The sequence below is a fragment of the Aotus nancymaae genome, unplaced genomic scaffold (assembly GCF_030222135.1).
Source record: "Aotus nancymaae isolate 86718 unplaced genomic scaffold, 86718_ANA_hifiasm-v0.15.2.pri h1tg000057l, whole genome shotgun sequence".
NCBI lineage: Eukaryota > Metazoa > Chordata > Mammalia > Primates > Aotidae > Aotus > Aotus nancymaae.
In genome coordinates, this window is record NW_026988471.1 from 29,807,556 (window position 1) to 29,825,543 (window position 17,988).

General features: G+C 44.7%; 1 protein-coding gene across 2 annotated transcripts in view; it reads right to left on the minus strand.

Moving 5' to 3' along the window:
- Window positions 1-17,595, minus strand: part of CAPN13 (calpain 13) — a 99,801-nt gene extending 82,206 nt beyond the window's left edge. The window contains exons 1-2 of one of the 2 annotated variants that reach the window (XM_064363965.1): window positions 17,518-17,595; window positions 14,562-14,700 (exon numbers count right to left, since the gene is read on the minus strand). The gene's annotated coding sequence lies outside the window, so the exon portion shown is untranslated. The remainder of the gene's footprint in view (window positions 1-14,561; window positions 14,701-17,517) is intronic. The other variant, XM_012475543.2, reaches the window with a different exon arrangement.
- Window positions 17,596-17,988: the final 393 nt, after the last annotated feature.

The window sequence follows — 17,988 nt, forward strand, 5'->3', positions numbered from 1 at the left end:
GCCTTGCAACATGAGTATCATGGATTACATGAGGCTGGGAGACTCCTTGGGGATTGCCTTGTTCACCTCTCTTTATTATTAAGATGCAGAAACAAGGCTTGGCTGAGCTTTCCTGGTTGTTTCCTGGGAGAATCAGCTTTGCAGATTGGTAAGCTTCTCATACACCACACAGCCTTCCCTTACATTGCAGAATTTTTTCTTCAAAAGAGTTTGTGCAAAACAAAAGCAGTGCATAGTGGAGAAGAGTCCCCTGAGAATTTAGGAATCAAGACAAAAGAGACTGGGTCCACAGACACATGGCCCAAAGCTGCATTCCGACTGGAGTTCAGTATGGGAAGCTCTGGTGGACTCGGTGCAACTGGTTTCTTTGTTTTGGCCTTCTCTGAGCCTTTTTTAGTAAACATGAATCATGATTCTCTGAGGAGGGAAGAGTGGGAGGCAATGTTCATCCAAATATTTGATCATAAATGCTTTATATCAAGGAGTCCCCAGCAACAGCCCCCAAAATTAGTGTTCTAGGTATACCATACTTTAGGAAGCACTTGTTCAAAAGATAGAGCCCCAAGTTTGGTAGAAAATCAACACCTCCTTTTGATTCTGCTCTGGTCTTTTGCAAGGCTGTGGACTTTCTTGCTGTCTATCAGTGGCATGCTCCACCATGGACAGTTCTGAGAGAGTTAGGATGCTCTCAACCTGACTTCTTCCAAACATTGAGGAGAGATAGGATGGACCAGCACATCCAGGGTCCCCTTTATGGTATTCTCATGGGAGAAAGAGGTGACGTATAGGCAGGAACATTAGTGCCATACACGGTGTTCAGCAGATATTGATAATGATGTTTTGGTCTTTATTAAACCTTTCTTAGGTGCTGTCTCAGGTTCTCTTAGCCTCAACCTGTCTCTAGGACTCTTGGTCCCTTTTCTGCTCTAGCCAAGGAAGTGGCTCTTCTGACCAGTTCTGGACTCAGATGAAGTGCTAAGCCTCTAGCAATTAGATCTAGTTTTCCCAGTGGCTGCCAAGGGGGTCGGAAGAAACAAACTGGAATTGCAGGGCAGTTAACTCCCCATAGGGCAAGCCTTGAACAAGAAAAGAGGAGACAGAGTGAGCCAACATATAAAGGTCCTCTCCACCCTCCCTTGGATAGACTTTTCCAAGGCACAATGCATCTACAGCGCCAGTCCAGAGGGGCCCTGCTTTGGCCAAGTGGCTGGCCATGCCTCTTTGTGAAGAGAGGCCAGGTGGGTGGCACATCATCCCTCACTGCTTCCCCTTTTTTTCCTCTCATTTCCCACTTCCCTGACTCTCACTCCCCTGGTGTCTTACCTACCAAGTACAGTCACACGTAAGCTTTGCCTCAGGCTTTGTTTTATAGAGAAGCCAGGCTAAAATAACATCAACAACAATGACAAAAACGTTTTGAGCACTTGCCATGTGTTCAAATACTGCTAAGTGCTTTCCATACACGATCTCATTTGATCCTTTCAATGACCTTTTGAGGCAGATTACTGTTGCTACCATGTTTTAGTGATGAGAAAACTGAGACCCTAAGAGGTTAAGGAACATGCCCCAAATCACACAGCTCACCATATGGAAGTATCAAGCACAATGCTTGACACAGAGTATGCCTCAGGGCCAGTGGGTTGGTCTTTTTTTTTTTTTTTTCTTCAATACAGTGTCTCACTCAGGCTGGAGTGCGGTGGCATGATCCTAGCTCACTGCAGCCTCAACCTCCTGGGCTCAAGCGGTCCTTTCACCTCAATCACGGCATCCCTCCTCCTGCCCCCAATAGCTGGGACTACAGGCTTGCACCACCACGCATAGCTAATATTTTTTCCCAGCCCCCAAATTTTTACATTTTTTTTGTAGAGACAGGGTTTCGCCATGTTGCCCAGGCTGGTCTTGAACTCCTGGGCTCAAGCAATCCATCCACCTCGGCCTCCCAAAGTGTTGAGATGACAGGTGTGAGCCACAGTGCCTGGCCTAATGTGCACATTTCTTCATAGCACCTTTCCTTCTAAGGTGTTCTTTTAAGAGGGTAACTGAATACAACCCAATAACTAGGGGACAAGACAGGGTACCTACCAGGCACAGCAGAACTCTAGCTCTGTCATTTGCAACTGGTATGAACTTTAGCAGCAAGATACTCACCAGGTCCCTCACTTTTTCCATCTACAAATTGGGATAATGAACTCATGCTACATGTACTTTTTGCCTATTACACAGTTGGTAGATTATCATATTTCCATCAACCAATCTACTAAAAAGTAAGCCTTCCTGCAGCTGTCACTCCTCTAAACTTCAAAAAAAAAAAAAAAAAAAAAAAAAAAACCACTTATATCAAGCTGGGTACAAAGGTGAGACAATTCAAGAAAATAATCTGATTGAAGATCTAGTTATTGCCACTTGAGGGTAAGCAAAGTTGTGTTTGTAACCCAGGACAAACGGGGCAGTCAGTAGTTGATGACCCAATTGTAACTATAGAGGGAAAATATCTGCACTTATTCTAATCTGCTTAACTTGAGTCCAAGCTGAGCAGCTGGAAAGGTCTCCCTGAGAATAGCATCACATCTCAAAGATTACGCAACTTTAGCAGTTACAGAGACAGATGTGTGTGACCATAACACTGCTAGAAGCATATAGGAACCTTCTGAATCTCTGAAGTGGTAATGATCTGTCTTTTGTGATTAACCCAGAGTTTTCAACTTCATTCCTATAACTAATAAGCTAGATGATTAGAAAACGAAGGTCCTGGGGCCCACTCTTCCTTTCAGCAAATGTTTATTAAGCACCTACTATGTATCAGAAACTACATGTCAGTGAAAAAAGAAGACATGATTTCTGTCATCAGTGTGTCCCTTATGGTGAACACAGTCCTCAATGTCACAACTGAGAATGAGCAGAAATCAAAGGTGACAGAATAAGAAATATTCTCTTCGCACGAACTATGCAAAATTTGGATTCGCTTCTCTTAGAAAATTAACTCACCCTTTGCCCTAGTTTTTCTTAAAGCATACCCTTGGACCACTTGCATCAGAAACACCCCATTTTCAGAGCTACTGAATGTATACCTCCGTAGGTGGGAACTCAGACTTGACATCATGAAGCTCTCTAGAGAATTGTACATCCTCACTAATGTTTAGAGGATTGCCTTGGTCCACAGCTCTGGGAGATGACCACTCACACCTTACCTGTTTCCTAGACAGGTGTATCAGATGGAGGAGGGGAGACAGGGCAGCTTCCACAGGTTCTCGGGGTGGAGAGTGGTGGAGGAGACTGGCAGAGGAGAGCACAGCGTCTGGGAGAGAGAGCAGTGCTGGTGTCTGCTTGCTCCTGCCCTCTGGATTTTCCTTATAAATATTGTACCAGGTAAGGGCGGGCTCCACCTTCGTTAAACAGTGACTTCAGCACTGGGCCCTGGTGCCTCTTGGAGAGAGAGAGGACAGAGGCTGTAAACAGTGACAGCTTCCAGATACTCTGCCCAAGCCTATCTGCGGATCGCACCTCACTTCCTGGGGCCCCTGAACTGCCCATTTCTTGGCTTTTGTGGTTTTGTTTCCAGATATTTCAGTTTCTTTATTCTGCTTCAGGGAATTGGTGTTTTGTTTTGTTTCACAAAACACCTCTGCTGAAGAAAGGCAAGCAACCTTCCTTCAGGCCTCATTTTCATACAGGGAAGTACCATTGCCACGTCTCCTGTGTCAACAGTGGTCACTCTGGCCAGGTGCAGTGGCTCACGCCTGTAATCTGAGCACTTTGGGAGGCCAAAGCGGGCAGATCACCTGAGGTTGGGAGTTTGAGACCAGCCTAACATGTAGAAACCCCACCTCTGCTAAGAATACAAAAAATTAGCAAAGCGTAGTGGCACACGCCTGTAATCTCAGCTTCTTGGGAGGCTGAGGCAGGAGAATCACTTGAATCCGGGAGGCAGAGGTTGCAGTGAGCTGAGGTAGTGCCATTTCACTCCAGCCTGGGCAACAAGAGTGAAACTCCATCTCAAAAAAAAAAAGAGTGACCACTCCATGTCAGTCACATCAGATCTCTGTATACTACAGAGAGCATCATCTTTCTACAAATACACTGCAGAACACTTTAACCCTGGGCATGGTGAGACCCAGGGAAGGTCTCTGTATCATCCCTGCTTAATGGATGGGGCAGAAAGAGATGAGGCATGTAAAGTGCATGCTTCCTGTTCTCAGATCCAAGGGGCTCTTTGCTTTTCCAGCATCTTTAATTCCTTGATGTTCTTCCTCCTCATTCGTAGGTGTTCTCTAGACGCCAATTCCAGAACCCTGAGAGCATAGCATGCCCTGTGCTATAGGCAATAATGATAAAATAGGTAAAGTGGGGAAATGATGTATAAATCACCAAAAACTGATATGTCTGGTCCATTTCCAAATTCTGATGAGTAGAAAGAGGTATTTGGCATGTGCATGAAGAATCTGAGAAGCTGGAAAGCATGGAAGTGAGTTTTAACCTCAGTTTTGCAACTTTTGGCTATGTGAACTGGGCAAGTCCCTTCCTCTCCAAGGCTTAGTCTATTAATCCATGAGCTGAGAATTATGATGCTTGCCCTGTCTGCCTTGTTTTTGTTTAGTGGGATGCCTGCACCCCAGTGGACTCCTTCTATTAGAACTTCCAGAGAGAGATCCAAGATGGCTGACCACTAGCAGCTCAGGCACGTAGCTCCCAGTGAAAGCGCAGACAACGAGAGGACGCCACACTTTCAGACGAATATTTGTAGCTCACGGACCAGGAGATTCCCAGCAGAGGAGCTCCACGGGTCGCCAGAGCGACTCTTGTGGCCGGCGCGGCGGTTTTGCTGGCGCCTTAAAGCGGCAGTTCTTGGTGCAGAGTCCAGAGATTCCTGGGCAGAAAGGCACCATCAATCTTAACACCGCTGTCTTGGCTGGCACAGTGGATTGCTCAGACTTCGGCGCTGGGAATCAAAAAGTTGGACGTCCGCTCAGAGACCTAGTTAGAAAGTCGGCAATTACAAAGACAACAGACGGATACATATATAATGAAGGGAAGAAACCAGCCTAAAAAGGCAGAGAATACTCAAAATCAGAATGCCTCTCCCTCTACAGGGGATCGCAATTCCTCATTAGTAACAGAACAAGGCTTAATGGAGAATGAGTGTGTTCCAATAACAGAAGCAGGTTTCAAAATGTGGGTGATGAAAAACTTCTGTGAATTAAAAGAACTTGTTCTAACCCAATGCAAAGAAACTAAGAACCTTAAAAAAAGGTTTGACGAAATGCTAACGAGAATGGACAATTTAGAGAGGAATATAAGTGAATTGATGGAGCTGAAAAGCACAACACGAGAACTTCGTGAAGCATGCACAAGCTTAAACAGTCGAATTGATCAAGCAGAAGAAAGGATATCAGAAGTCGAGGACCAGCTCAGTGAAGTGAAACGAGAAGACAAGATTGGAGAAAAAAGGATGAAAAGGAATGAGCAAAGTCTCCAGGAAATATGGGACTATGTGAAAAGACCTAATCTACGTTTGATAGGTGTACCTGAATGTGATAAAGAGAATGAATCCAAGTTGGAAAATACTCTTCAGGATATCATTCAGGAAAACTTTCCCAACTTAGCAAGGCAAGGTAATATTCAACTCCAGGTAATACAGAGAACACCACAAAGATATTCTTCAAGAAGACCAACCCAAGGCACATAATTGCCAGATTTATTAGGGTTGAAATGAAGGAGAAAATACTAAGGGCAGCCAGAGAGAAAGGTCAGGTTACCCACAAAGGGAAATCTGTCAGACTCACAGATCTCTCAGCAGAAACCCTACAAGCCAGAAAAGAGTGGGGACCAATATTTAACATCCTTAAAGAAAAGAACTTTCAACCCAGAATTTCCTATCCAGCCAAACTAAGCTTTATGAGCGAAGGAAAAATTAAATCTTTTGCGAACAAACAAGTACTTAGAGAGTTCACCACCACCAGGCCTGCTTTACAAGAGCTTCTGAAAGAAGCACTATACATATAAAGGAACAACCAATATCAGCCTTTCTAAAAATATATTAAAAAGCAAAGAACATTAATACAATGAAAAATTTACATCAACTAATGGGCAAAACAGCCAGCTAGCATCAAACGCCAGTATTAAACTTATATATATTTCAATTGGATAAAAAGCCAAAACCCATCGGTATGCTGCATCCAGACCCATCTTACATGCAACAATACACAAAGACTCAAAGAGAAGGAGGAAGATTTACCATCCAAACAGAGAGTAAAAATAAACAAATAAACAAAAAGCAGGAGATGCAATTCTCGCCTCTGATAAAGTAGACTTTAAAGCAACAAAGATCAAAAGAGGCAAAGAAGGACATTACATAATGGTAAAAGGATCAATGTAACAAGAATAGCTAACGATTCTATAGATCAATGAGATAGAAAATTAACAAGGATATTCAGGACTTGAACTCAGACCCAGAACAAGTAAACTTAATAAACATTTATAGAACTCTCCACTTCAAATACACAAAACATACATTACCACCTCACACCTATTCCAAAAGTGACTATATAATTGGAAGTAAATCACTCCTCAGTAATTGCATAGCATTTCATAGGTTTAAATGAAATATTGGTTGACTGTTTGTTTGTTATTTTCTTCCCTTATTCCTTCCTGACTACATCATTAAGTATAATTATCAGTATACAAGAGGTTTTCAATACCCATTACTAAATTGCATTCTAGCCTGGGCAAGAAAGCAATACTCCCATTCTCTCTCCCTCTTTCTTTCTTTTTTCCTCCTCCCCATTCTCTCTCTCTCTTTCTCTTCCTTTTTCCTCCTCCCCATTCTCTCTCTCTCTTTCTCTTCCTTTTTCCTCCTCCCCATTCTCTCTCTTTCTCAAAAAAAAAAAAAGAACTTCCACTATAAATACAGTAAACAATACACACACACACACACACACACACAATTGCATAAATATAATCAGTGAATAAATATGCAGATATTTGTGGTGCATGTTTAAAATGATTTTACTAATAGGGTAGGCAATAAAAAATGTTGGAAAGCCATAGTTTCAGAAAAAAATGGTGAGAAAATGCTTCAGAAAGCCCTACCCACATAATATATCACAAGACAGTATCTCAAGGAAAATAATTGGGAGTTTTCTTGCTTATAGATGATGGTTTTGTCATCTCCCATCTCTAAAAATATACTTTCCCCCCCTAAGACTGGGAGCCGTTGTTCCCAGAGCAGTCTTTGGGAGCACTAAGTTAAAAAGAGAAGCAGCTCCCGATGGAGTGTTCTAGGTGCCAAGAAACAAGCCGCTCTGGGTGATAATCGTGCCGGAAGAATGGCTTAGGTGAGGGACCCTGTCAAGAACACCTGTTCACAAATCCCAGGGGCTGTTTTCTTTTCTGGCATCTTTGATTCTTTAATGTTCTTCCTCCTCATGTATAGGTACGTTTTAGAAGTCAATCTCAGTGATTTTTGTTTTCCAGAGAATTCCAGCCAGGGGTTATAAACTGGGGAACACCTCACAGTAAATTCTACAGCTAGACTTGCTCCAACTCTGAAGGTCATGTGGCATAACCCTTAAATTTTTCCAGTGCCTTTCTGGCATTTCCTGCTGGGCACTGCATAGCTGCCCTGAGATACAGCTTTTTGGGGCATGCATGGGACCCACCACAGCCCTCCCCTCCCTCTGAGCCTCGGTCTCCTTCACTGTATATGATGGCCTCTGTGTCATGAAGCCCCACAGAGGCCTGCTCTGCCACTACTTAGTCTACCAAATGCACTGATCCTTCTATGGCCACCCAAGCCTGGCCTGTGGGAGCTGTTTCTCTGGTGCCAGCTGTGGGTGTAGGAAGTGCTTTCACTGCCACTGTGCCATGGCCACACCTGCACTTCCTCTGCCATGCTGTGGCTGCCCCTGACGTGGCTGGCCTCTGCACTCATGCTGCTGACATTTAGTGCTCAGTGTCCTAAAGAAATACAAAGAAATAGCTCTTTTTTTGCAGTTACTTCTGAGCCAGAAGAAAACTGGAGCAGGATCCCCATCCTCCCCTTATGAACCTAGGCTACAGTCTTTGAAGCAATCTTGCCCACAGAGAGACCACCTTCTCTCAGAGAGACTTCTTTCTCCAGAGACTCCTTACTCAATCACGTCAACACACTCCTGAGTGCTCTCACTCACCAACCTCTAGCCATGCCTCGGAATACTCAGATCTTGTGAGACCCAACTCTTCCTCTCTCTTCCTTTCCCCTTCCTGTCTTCTTCCCCCAACGCTTCTGTCTCCCTCTCTGGCTCTCCATAATTCCCTTACAGACTGTTTCTCATGCTGCCATCTTGCCAGGCACTGCACCAGGCTCAGGGAACACAGCAGCAGGCCCAGTGGACACACAAGCCCAGTTGATTAGGATCTAATGAGAAACACACATGAAACCAATAACCGCAAAAGCAGCCAGATCATTTCTCTTGCAATCAGTGCTGTGAAGGAGATTTGCAGGTTATAGGAGACCCCTGAACAGGAAAAAGTAGGAAGTACTCCCACTGAGGAGTCATGAGACACCTTCCTGGGAAGTGTGGGATGTGGGGAGCCAGCCAGGAGGAGAGGGTCGAGGTGCAGGCTGTGGTAAGAGTGGTGAGAATGTGCAAATCCAGTGTACGGCTTGATAAATGTTCACAAAGTAAAATCCAAGTTACCAGCATCCAGATTCAGAAACAGCATTACCAGAACCCAGAAGCTCCTTTGCACCCTTTCTCATACTGTCCTTTGGTTTACCCTCCAGGTAAACTGTCCTGAGTCAGCTAGTTTTGATGAGCCTTATCCTCTTTTCCTTCACGAGAAAACAAACCCTGTGTTGACTTAGGGAATGATCAAATCACCCTGTAAAACATGACAAAGGGGACTGTTTTGGGACAGTAAACAGGTATACAGAGTGTTTACCACATAGTTAAATGGATCATTTAACAGGTTTCATGTATTTGTGCATTCCTCTGTGGGTAGAAATAGCAAAGTCAACAAAGTGCGGTGATTTTTATCAATGCTGAAACATATGCAGTGCCTGGAGGTCACCCAGCTCGAGTTTGCTGTGCCATTCTACCTGCTAGGCAGATTACAAACTGCCAAGTCAAGCCCAGGTCTATTCCACCCCAGTTCCTTCTTGTGCCCTGGAGGACAGAACCCCCCAAAAGCCAGAGTTTCTTCGTTATGCATAGATGAGAACACAGAGTGTGTGTGCATGGTGAGGCAGCAGGAGGCATAGAGGCAAGAGGAACATAAGGAAGCTGGAGATGGTTTAAAAATGACTAATTTTTTTATTATAAAACACTCATCACAGGTTGGGTGCAGCCTGTAATCCCAGCATTTTGGGAGGCTAAGGCAGATGAATCACTTGATGCCAGGAGTTCAAGACCAGCCTGGGCAACATGGTGAAACCCTGCCTCTACTAAAAATACAAAAATTAGCCAGGTGTGGTGGTGCATGCCTATAATCCCAGCTACTCAGGAGGCTGAGGCAGGAGAATTGCTCAAATCTGGGAGGCGGAGGTTGCAGTGAGCTTGAGATCACGCCACTGCACTCCAGCCTGGGTGACACATCAAGACTGTCTCAAAAAAATAAAATAAAAATACTTGTCACAGAAACATCTGAAAAAGTATTTAAAAGTTTAAAAATAACCACCATAATCTTATACCTAGAGATAATGACTACTTTTCTTATGTCTTCCTTTTTCTAAACACAGCTACACATCACGCAGACATTTCAGTCATTGGTGAGTACAAATGCTTGCAAAGATGTCAACTCAATGCTCACATTCCTAATGCACTGGCTTGGAGCCTTTCCCCTGCCAATGCAATGTCTACCCCTGGGAATTTCTGGGAAGCCCTGGAAGTGTCTGCTGGTTGTCCACAGAACATCTACTGCCCTCCATTAGGCATTGTGGTCCCTGGGGGCACTATACTTTCTCTAAGGAAGCTCTGCCTTCCCTAGGGTTATGAACTCTTGATTGACCTGTCTCTATTGTCTCTAGACCTAGTTCTTACACTCCCAGATGGCTTCTTAGGGTCCTTCTCCTGTGCAAATCACTTGAGCAAGTATATGCCCCTAAAGCGAGTGTTTAGACTACCAAGCCTCAGCTGGGAGTGGTGGGGGATGCCTGTTGTCCCAGCTCCTTGGGTGGCTAAGGCAGGAGGATCACTTAAGCCCATGAGTTTGAGGCCAGCCTGGGCAACATAGCAAGACCCTGTCTCAATAAAAATAAAAATTAAAAATTAAAAAAATTAAGAAAATAAATAAATTCAACCATAACTAAAACAAAGAATATCAAGTCCTTAATCTAAACTTATTATCAATGGGATCACCCTATATCTCTCTTGCTCTTTCTCTCTCTCCCATATACATCCTTTTCTTTTTTCCCTCACAAGATTGAGATTAAACTATGTACTGTTTTGCAGCCTATTTTTTTCATTTTAAATTAGATCATGAACATTTTTATGTCATGATATCATCTTTAAAACTACGATTCTTAATGGCTGTATACTATTCCAATGCTTGAATGTCATATTAACCAATACATAATAGAATAGAATTAATAGAATAAAATAGAATAGAATATTAGCCAATCCTGTGGTTTTGGACATTAGATTATTTCTCACCTTTAGCCATTACAAATCCTGGCACACAAATTATTCCAAATGCGTCCAGTGAGTTTCTTATGATAAATTTCTAAAATTGAAATGACTAGGTCAGGAGCTATGAACACTATAAAGGATTTTGATCCCTATTATTAAATATTCTTCCAAAAGACTGTTCTAGCTTATAGCCTGGCCAGCAGTATACGAGGTCTTTTCCCCATCTTTAGAGTATGTTTATGTTATAAAATGGTGTCTCTTCCCTAGGTTGGGAAGATGGGGCACTGGTGGATAGAGAATGAACTCCAAACCCTCAGTGAAGGCTGTGAGTTCTCATGCCATCTAACTGTCACCGTTCCTTCTCCCCTATACCATGTGCCCATGCCCCAGCCACCAGAACACTTGAAAATCCTGGGACATACTATACACTTCCATGTTTCTATGACTTCAAATGTGATACTTTTATATCTATAATTTCTTATAACCTCTCCTCTGCCTAATCAAACCCTAACTCACCTTTCAAATCCCAGTTTAAATATTACTGCTAATCTTTCTACTTACCAGGAGCAGATATGTTCAGTAAATATTAGCAATTGCCACTGTAACTATAAGTTCTTTCTGGAGTACTACTCCTCATAACCCTCACAAAAGAGGCATCATTGTTTCCGTTTTATACACAAGACACTGTGACTTTGAAAGGGTAAATCACTTGCCCATGATCACTCAGATTTGAAGCCAGTCCAACCTGACTCCAAAGCTTGGGTTCCTATCCACTATGGAGATTACCTTAATCTTACAGCTACCCTCACCTCTCCATGCTATACTAAAGCACACTATAGTATACCACCTCTCCATACTATACCATCCTACCATACTATACCATTTTCTCACTTAGGCTATCATATACTTATACTTGATAATTTCCCAAGTGGTTCATGAACCCCTTATAGGAAATGGATCATGTATCCTCTCTATTCCCAACTCCTATCAGATACATGGCACATAGTAGGTGCTCAATAAATCTATGTGGGCTTTAGGCATTTGGTAAACCAAGTGGATTACCTGAGTGTTGAAGCAGGAGACCATTGATTTCTCTTGGGCTGTAATAATGATTTCCCCTAGATCAATGAACTACAGTTAGAGGAAGTCCTCAGACTAGAATCTGGAACTGGCTGGGAAGGTCCAAGAGGGTAGCACTGGAGGAAGGGGACTTCAGTCATTTGACCTCTAGAAAGATAATTCTTGGGGACACACAGGGCCTCTGGGAAAGACAGGTCTTATCACGCTCCTAGATTCAGAGCAATAGGTGATAAATCTAATACTATGTTTAAGAGAAGCATTATAAACACTCAAGCCTTCAGTCAAACTGTTCTGACCCCACCACTTACTTATTGTGGAATTTTGGACACATTACTTAACTCTAAGCCTGTTTCCTCAATGCCCAAAATGCTGATAATAATAAAATCAAACTCATCGGCCATTGTGAGACTGGAAGAAGCAAAGGCGGGTAAAATGTTGAATACTGAGCCTGGTACGTAGTAAGTGTGCAATAAATGATGGCTATTCTTTAGTAAAATTTGACTTAGTATCTGGCTGGTGGAAATTTAGGAGAACCAGGTTAGTGGGAAGTTGGCACTTCTAAGGTAGAAACCAGAGAAATTTCTGGGAAGGATGACGGAGAGAACCTAGGCCAGGGAAGTAAGACCTGACGCTGACCAAGAAAAAATCCAGAGTGCGAGAAAGAACTCATTTTGGTTTGTTCCTTAAAGGTTCTGTTTCAAAAACAAGTAAGTCTATGCTGTGAGCATTGGCTAAAGACACAAAAAGGGAAGGGAAAAATATGATCATCTATAGTGTTGCCACAGGTTGTTGCACAGAAGAAATTAGCTCTGCTACGGGTGTGGACGGACTGAAAGGGAATGAACCCCTCTTCCTTCCTTCTCATGTGGTGGCCATGGTGGAGGGGGCCTTGAGGAACCCAAGTCCTGTCCGTGTTGGAGAGGCAGGAAACCTTGCATCAGGCAGGGTTGAGGGGGTGCTGGCTCTGCCCCTTTCTGCATTTTGGTGCCACTCAGGGTGAGCTCCTTTGGTGGGCACCAGATCCATGAAAGTACAGCCTAAGGCTGGTCACTGTCACTGCAGCCCGAGGAATGCTCGTGGACCAGAACCAGAACCAGATTCTGTTTTGGGGCTAGAAACATGAACGTAGGCAGGAAAGGACAGGATACAAATTATTCTTGCTACACCCTTCTTTGATTGATCTCCTGATAAGTAAATTCTCAGGAATTCGAGGCAAGAGGGCTTAGGTCAACCAATGCATGTAATAAGCTACCTGCAGTCATTCTCTAGCTAACTCAAGGACCTCATGAAAAACGCTTCCTTCTTCCTGGAAGGCAATAAATGGGGTGGGATGGGGTGGAATGGGGACAGGTACAGATCAGAAATGTTCACAGTTGGTGCAAAACGGCTTGTAGACAGAGGAAGGGCATTTGGTAAACAGGTGGAGACACATTTCACTTACTTAGAAAAGCCTAAGTGCTGGCTGGGCGCAGTGGCTCACGCCTGTAATCCCAGCACTTTGGGAGGCTGAAGTGGGTAGACACGAGGTCAGGAGTTCAAGACTGGACAGGGTTGAGGGGTACTGGCTCTGCTAACATGGTGAAACCCCGTCTCTGCTAAAAATACAAAAATTAGCTGGGCATGGTGGTGCGCACCTATAATCCCAGCTACTCAGGAGGCTGAGGCAGGAGAATTGCTTGAACTCGGGAGGTAGAGGTTGCAGTGAGCCGAGATCGTACCATTGCACTCCAGCCTGGATGACAGAGTGAGACTCTGTCTCAGAAAAAAAAAAAAAAAAAAAAAAAAAAAAGAAAGAAAGAAAAGCCCCAGTGCCCTATATAGGGTGAGTGGACCTTGGGGAAGAAGAGGCAGGCACAGAGGATTGGTGCAAAGGATAGGTAAGCAGGTTCTAGCACAGGCTGGTGGCCGTGCCAACCCCAACCCATGGGGACTATGGTATGATAGCCTCATTTTGGAGCCAGTTGCTCAAGAAAAGTCTTTCCATCCCCATGGGAGAGACCTCCAGGTACCCTCTAACAAAATGACCTTGGAGAACCAGCTTGGACCAGTGCCGCTTTTTCTGTGGAATCCTGGGCTCCTCCATCTGTTCCCTAAGGTGATGGGCAAGAAAACTAATTTAAAGGATGTCTGTGCTCATTTTGGGGGAGAGAAAGAAAGAGATGTCCTGAGAAGACTGTCTCCATTGATAGCCAATTTTGGAGGTGACAAAAGGAACTCCAACAAGGTAGGAGATGAATTCCTTGAAGAAAAGAGGAAGGCAGCTGGGATCCCAGAGAGGGAAGAAGGAAGGAGTCATGGGTCTGAACCAGCAAAGGAACCACGTGGGGCTCTGTATGGGGTTGCTAATTGCCCACTGACACATTATCTATGAAATATAATCAAAATAATTTCATTAATATGGATGCTGGCACTATCACAAAGTAATTAAATGAGGAAGTTAAAACTGCCAAGTACGACCATGTACGAGAAATACATAGAGATGCCTCGTAAAGGTCAGGTTTCAATCAAGCTCAGTTATGATTACAAAGAGCCAAGATGAGTGGTCAAAGAAACATTTGTGCTTCCTTGATAAGATGATGCTACTGCGGAGGTCCGTACAAGTCTATTAATATCAATTTTTATCCTTTTTAGAGCCATACTTACATCTTGAGAGTTCAATCACTGAACAATGGGCCACGCATGAGGATAAGGACTGTAGGCTCAGTGTAAATACTGCCTCTGAACTAAACAATCAAGCTTTATTCATTTCTTGTTTGGCTCATTATGTTAACTTTTTATTATGCAAAACTGCCAGTTCAACTGCACAATGAGAAAAAAATATATTTGGAACAATTCACAAGCAATGTTTACCATACCTGCTAAAAGGAAAAAACTCACCAGAAAGAATTTACTGGAGAGGTTTCTCGTGCTCTTTTCAGCTCCTCATTGACAAGCGGATTTGTCTCTCCAGGAATTTACAGTGACCCCTACTTGAATGCTTTGGAAAATGTAGGAGCAGCAAGGGTTCCTTGGCTACCTAGGAAGCAAAAGTCTCATATAAGTGATGGGGCACATCTAGAAAGGCCCTGGCGGGGAGCCCTAAGCATTCTCAAACTTCCATGTATAAGGTTCACTTGGGGAGTTTGTTAAACAGTGCAGAGATTCCCAGGCCTCACCCTAGAAATTCAATTTAGTAAATTTGGGTTGGGCCCAGAGAATCCCCAGGTTTAAGCATGCAGGGGATCCTGTCTTGAGGCTCCTTGGGCTTGCCCTGGTTGTGGCTGGCTCACTATTTAGAAAGTACAACTCTGTCTTCACAATGCTGTCAGGGGGTCATCTGACTTTCAAAGGCTCAGCAGCTAGGGTTCCTCTCTGTGATCACGGGCTCTGGGCCGAGGCAGTGAGTCTCAGTGTTAGTCAGGACCTGAGCACCAGAGGGAATAGATTTTAGGGGAAGATATTAGCTTTCTCTGCCTGCCCATCTCTGTTAGCCACGTGATCCTCAGGCCTGGCTCCACAATGGAATCACTTGGATAGAGTTTTTAAAATGCTCATGCCTGGGCCCTACCCCAGATCAGTCAAATCAGAATCTTAGGGGTGAAGCCAGGGTTCTCCTGGCAATAATACATTCCAAAGATGCTCAGGTGATGCTAACGTGCAGTCAGGATTAAGGATTAACGTGCAGTCAGACTAAGCCCCTGGTTTAGTCTCTTATCTCCTGAGTCCTTTCTTTCCTGTCCCTCATGGGTGGGGACACCTCCAGGAGCTCCATGGTCAGGCTGCACCATCTGGCTGCCTAGAGGCCCCTACTTTGCCATCTCATCGAGTCCTGCTCTTTCTGGGAGCACTTTCTGGTCCCTCCTCTCCTGTCCTTCAGATACAACCCTCTTCCCTCAGTGCCGTAAGTGCTAGGGGAGTGCACTGATGTGCAGGAGTCTTCATCGGAAGATGTGCATTTCTATACCTTCCTTTCACTGTGTGTAAATGACTAATGGTCTTAGGTCAAGTTCCCTGAGAAACAAACTCAGAAGGAGGTTTATGTGCAGCAGGCTTATTGGGGAGTGCCGGTGGGATCAGCACCCAGGAGGGAAGGAAGACAGAAGTGCTGGAGAGAGGGAGGAACTGGGTAGAACTCACAATACAGGCTGTTGCAACAGAGGCCTTGGCTGATCCCATGTGAAGCTCTGGATGCCCCCTTGAAATCGTAGTGCTTTCAGGCTAGGGGGCAGATCGTTTATATCCTCAACATGGATGGGCAATTGTATGACTACTGCCTCTGGGGAGGAAGCTGACCTTGGCTGAGGTTGTTCTCTAGAGCTCAGAGGAATGAGGGCTATGGCAGGGCAGGGACTCAGCTGATAGCATCAGTTGTCGGCATGCGGAACTATGGAGCATCGGCGGCTCCCTCGCTCCTGCATGCAGCTCTTCCTGTCACTCCCTATCATCCACACCAACCAACCCTGGCTTCTTCATTTTTTGAGACAAGCTTGCTAAAATGAACGAATGTCAACTGAGTTACCTTGAGAAAGGGAGGCTTCTCAGGACCTTGAGAGGCAGCATGGGCATGATCTAAAAACTTTCGGCATTGGATTAGAGTCTCAGCCTGGCCTGTTACTGAATTTATTATCTTCGGCAAATTGCTAAAATCTTTAAGCTTCAGTTAATTTGTCTTTAAAATGGGGCTGATGAATTGGTACAAAGCAGAGTGACTGAGGATTAAATGCAATAGCATGGGCAGCGTCTGGGACATAGGAGTTTGTGTGAATGCAGGCTCCTCCTGGGCTGGGCCCTGCCCACCTGGGCTCTCTGTCCCCATCAGACCCCACAGGACACTCAGGACAAGTCTCAGCCACTTCTCTCCAATTCATGCTCCTCTCCTGGTAGCCGAGGTGCTGAGAGAACATTGGAAATGTCCCCGGTGGGATACTGGTCCTGAACCAGATTCTCAGATTTCTACTTCTCTCACTGTAGTACCAAGAAGTGCCTGGGCCAATTTTCCTTTAAGCAGTGGCCAGGCAGGGATTTTTGCAACTCGAGGCAAGTGTTATAAGAGTAAACAGGACCCATCTTGGGCCTGAAGAAATTCAAGTCAACGTGGAGAATAACTCGTAATGGGGCTTCCGCTTCATCAGTAGCGTTGCCAGTCTCCCAAATAATTTTTTTTTTGAGGTGGAGTCTCACTCTGTTGCCCAGGCTGGCGTGCATTGGCACGATCTTGGCTCACTGCAACCTCTGCCTCCTAGGTTTAAGTGATCCTCCTGCTTCAGCCCCCGCAATAGCTGGGATTACAGGCACCTGACACCATGCCCGGCTAATTTTTGTAATTTTAGTAGAGATGGGGTTTCGCCATGCGGGTCAGGCTTGTCTCGAACTCCTGACCTCAGGTGATTCACCCACCTCGACCTCCCAAAGTGCTGGGATTACAGGTGTAAGTCACCGTGCCCAGCCCGAAATAGTCTTTATTAGAGGGTTGATTAGCAACCAGCCTTGGCAAAATGCTGTGAGAATATCAAATGCAAAAAAAAAGTGGGACTCAAAATAATATACTCAATTTGATCTCAGCTGTGTTACACAATGGTTTAGAAAAATTCTGGAAGCAAAAATGCCAAGATGTCACAATAATTGCCTCTGTTTAGTAAGGCTGGCTGATTTTTTTTTTTTCATGCCTTCTTTACACATTTCTATTGCTTCGAATCTTCCTACAATGAGCAGGGGTTGGGGAAAGAAAAGGGAAAAGAAAATGGAAAATGCACTCCCAGCAGTGGGAGGGGGAATGGCAGTGTTTCCCATGGGTCTCTCCCACAGATGATGATGCCTGCGGAGAGGCGCAAGGCTGGGTGTCCTTCTCACTTACCCAGCCTGAAAATGTCTATGTGAAGACACGTAAGCAAAACAGACACTTGCGCTAATCACTGTTCAGAGCTCGGCTGCTGAGTGTTTTCCGGGAGCTGCATTGTCAGTTGAGGGCTGCCCGCTGCGTGGGGTGGATTTCCCAGCCCGCACAGGATAATTTTATCACGGAAGACAACATTTGTAGTTCTGCATGAGCGGCTCTCCTGGCGAGATAAAGAGGAGAGAGTGAGCTGAGGCTGAGGCTGAGAAGGCTGGCATATGTGATGTCTTTGGGGATCAGAAGCAGTAAATAGCATAGAGGGACACTCAGAGGCCTGTGGTGGCAGAGGAGGGGCTTGATGGGTCCTGGTAAGTCCTGTCTGTCTTCAAAGCATACTCCCCCTCTGATGGTCCCCTGTCCCTTCAGTGCCTGTGAGCCTTGCCTTGGGACCTTTGGGGCACATGCCATGCCACTGGTTGCCATGTTTTTTAG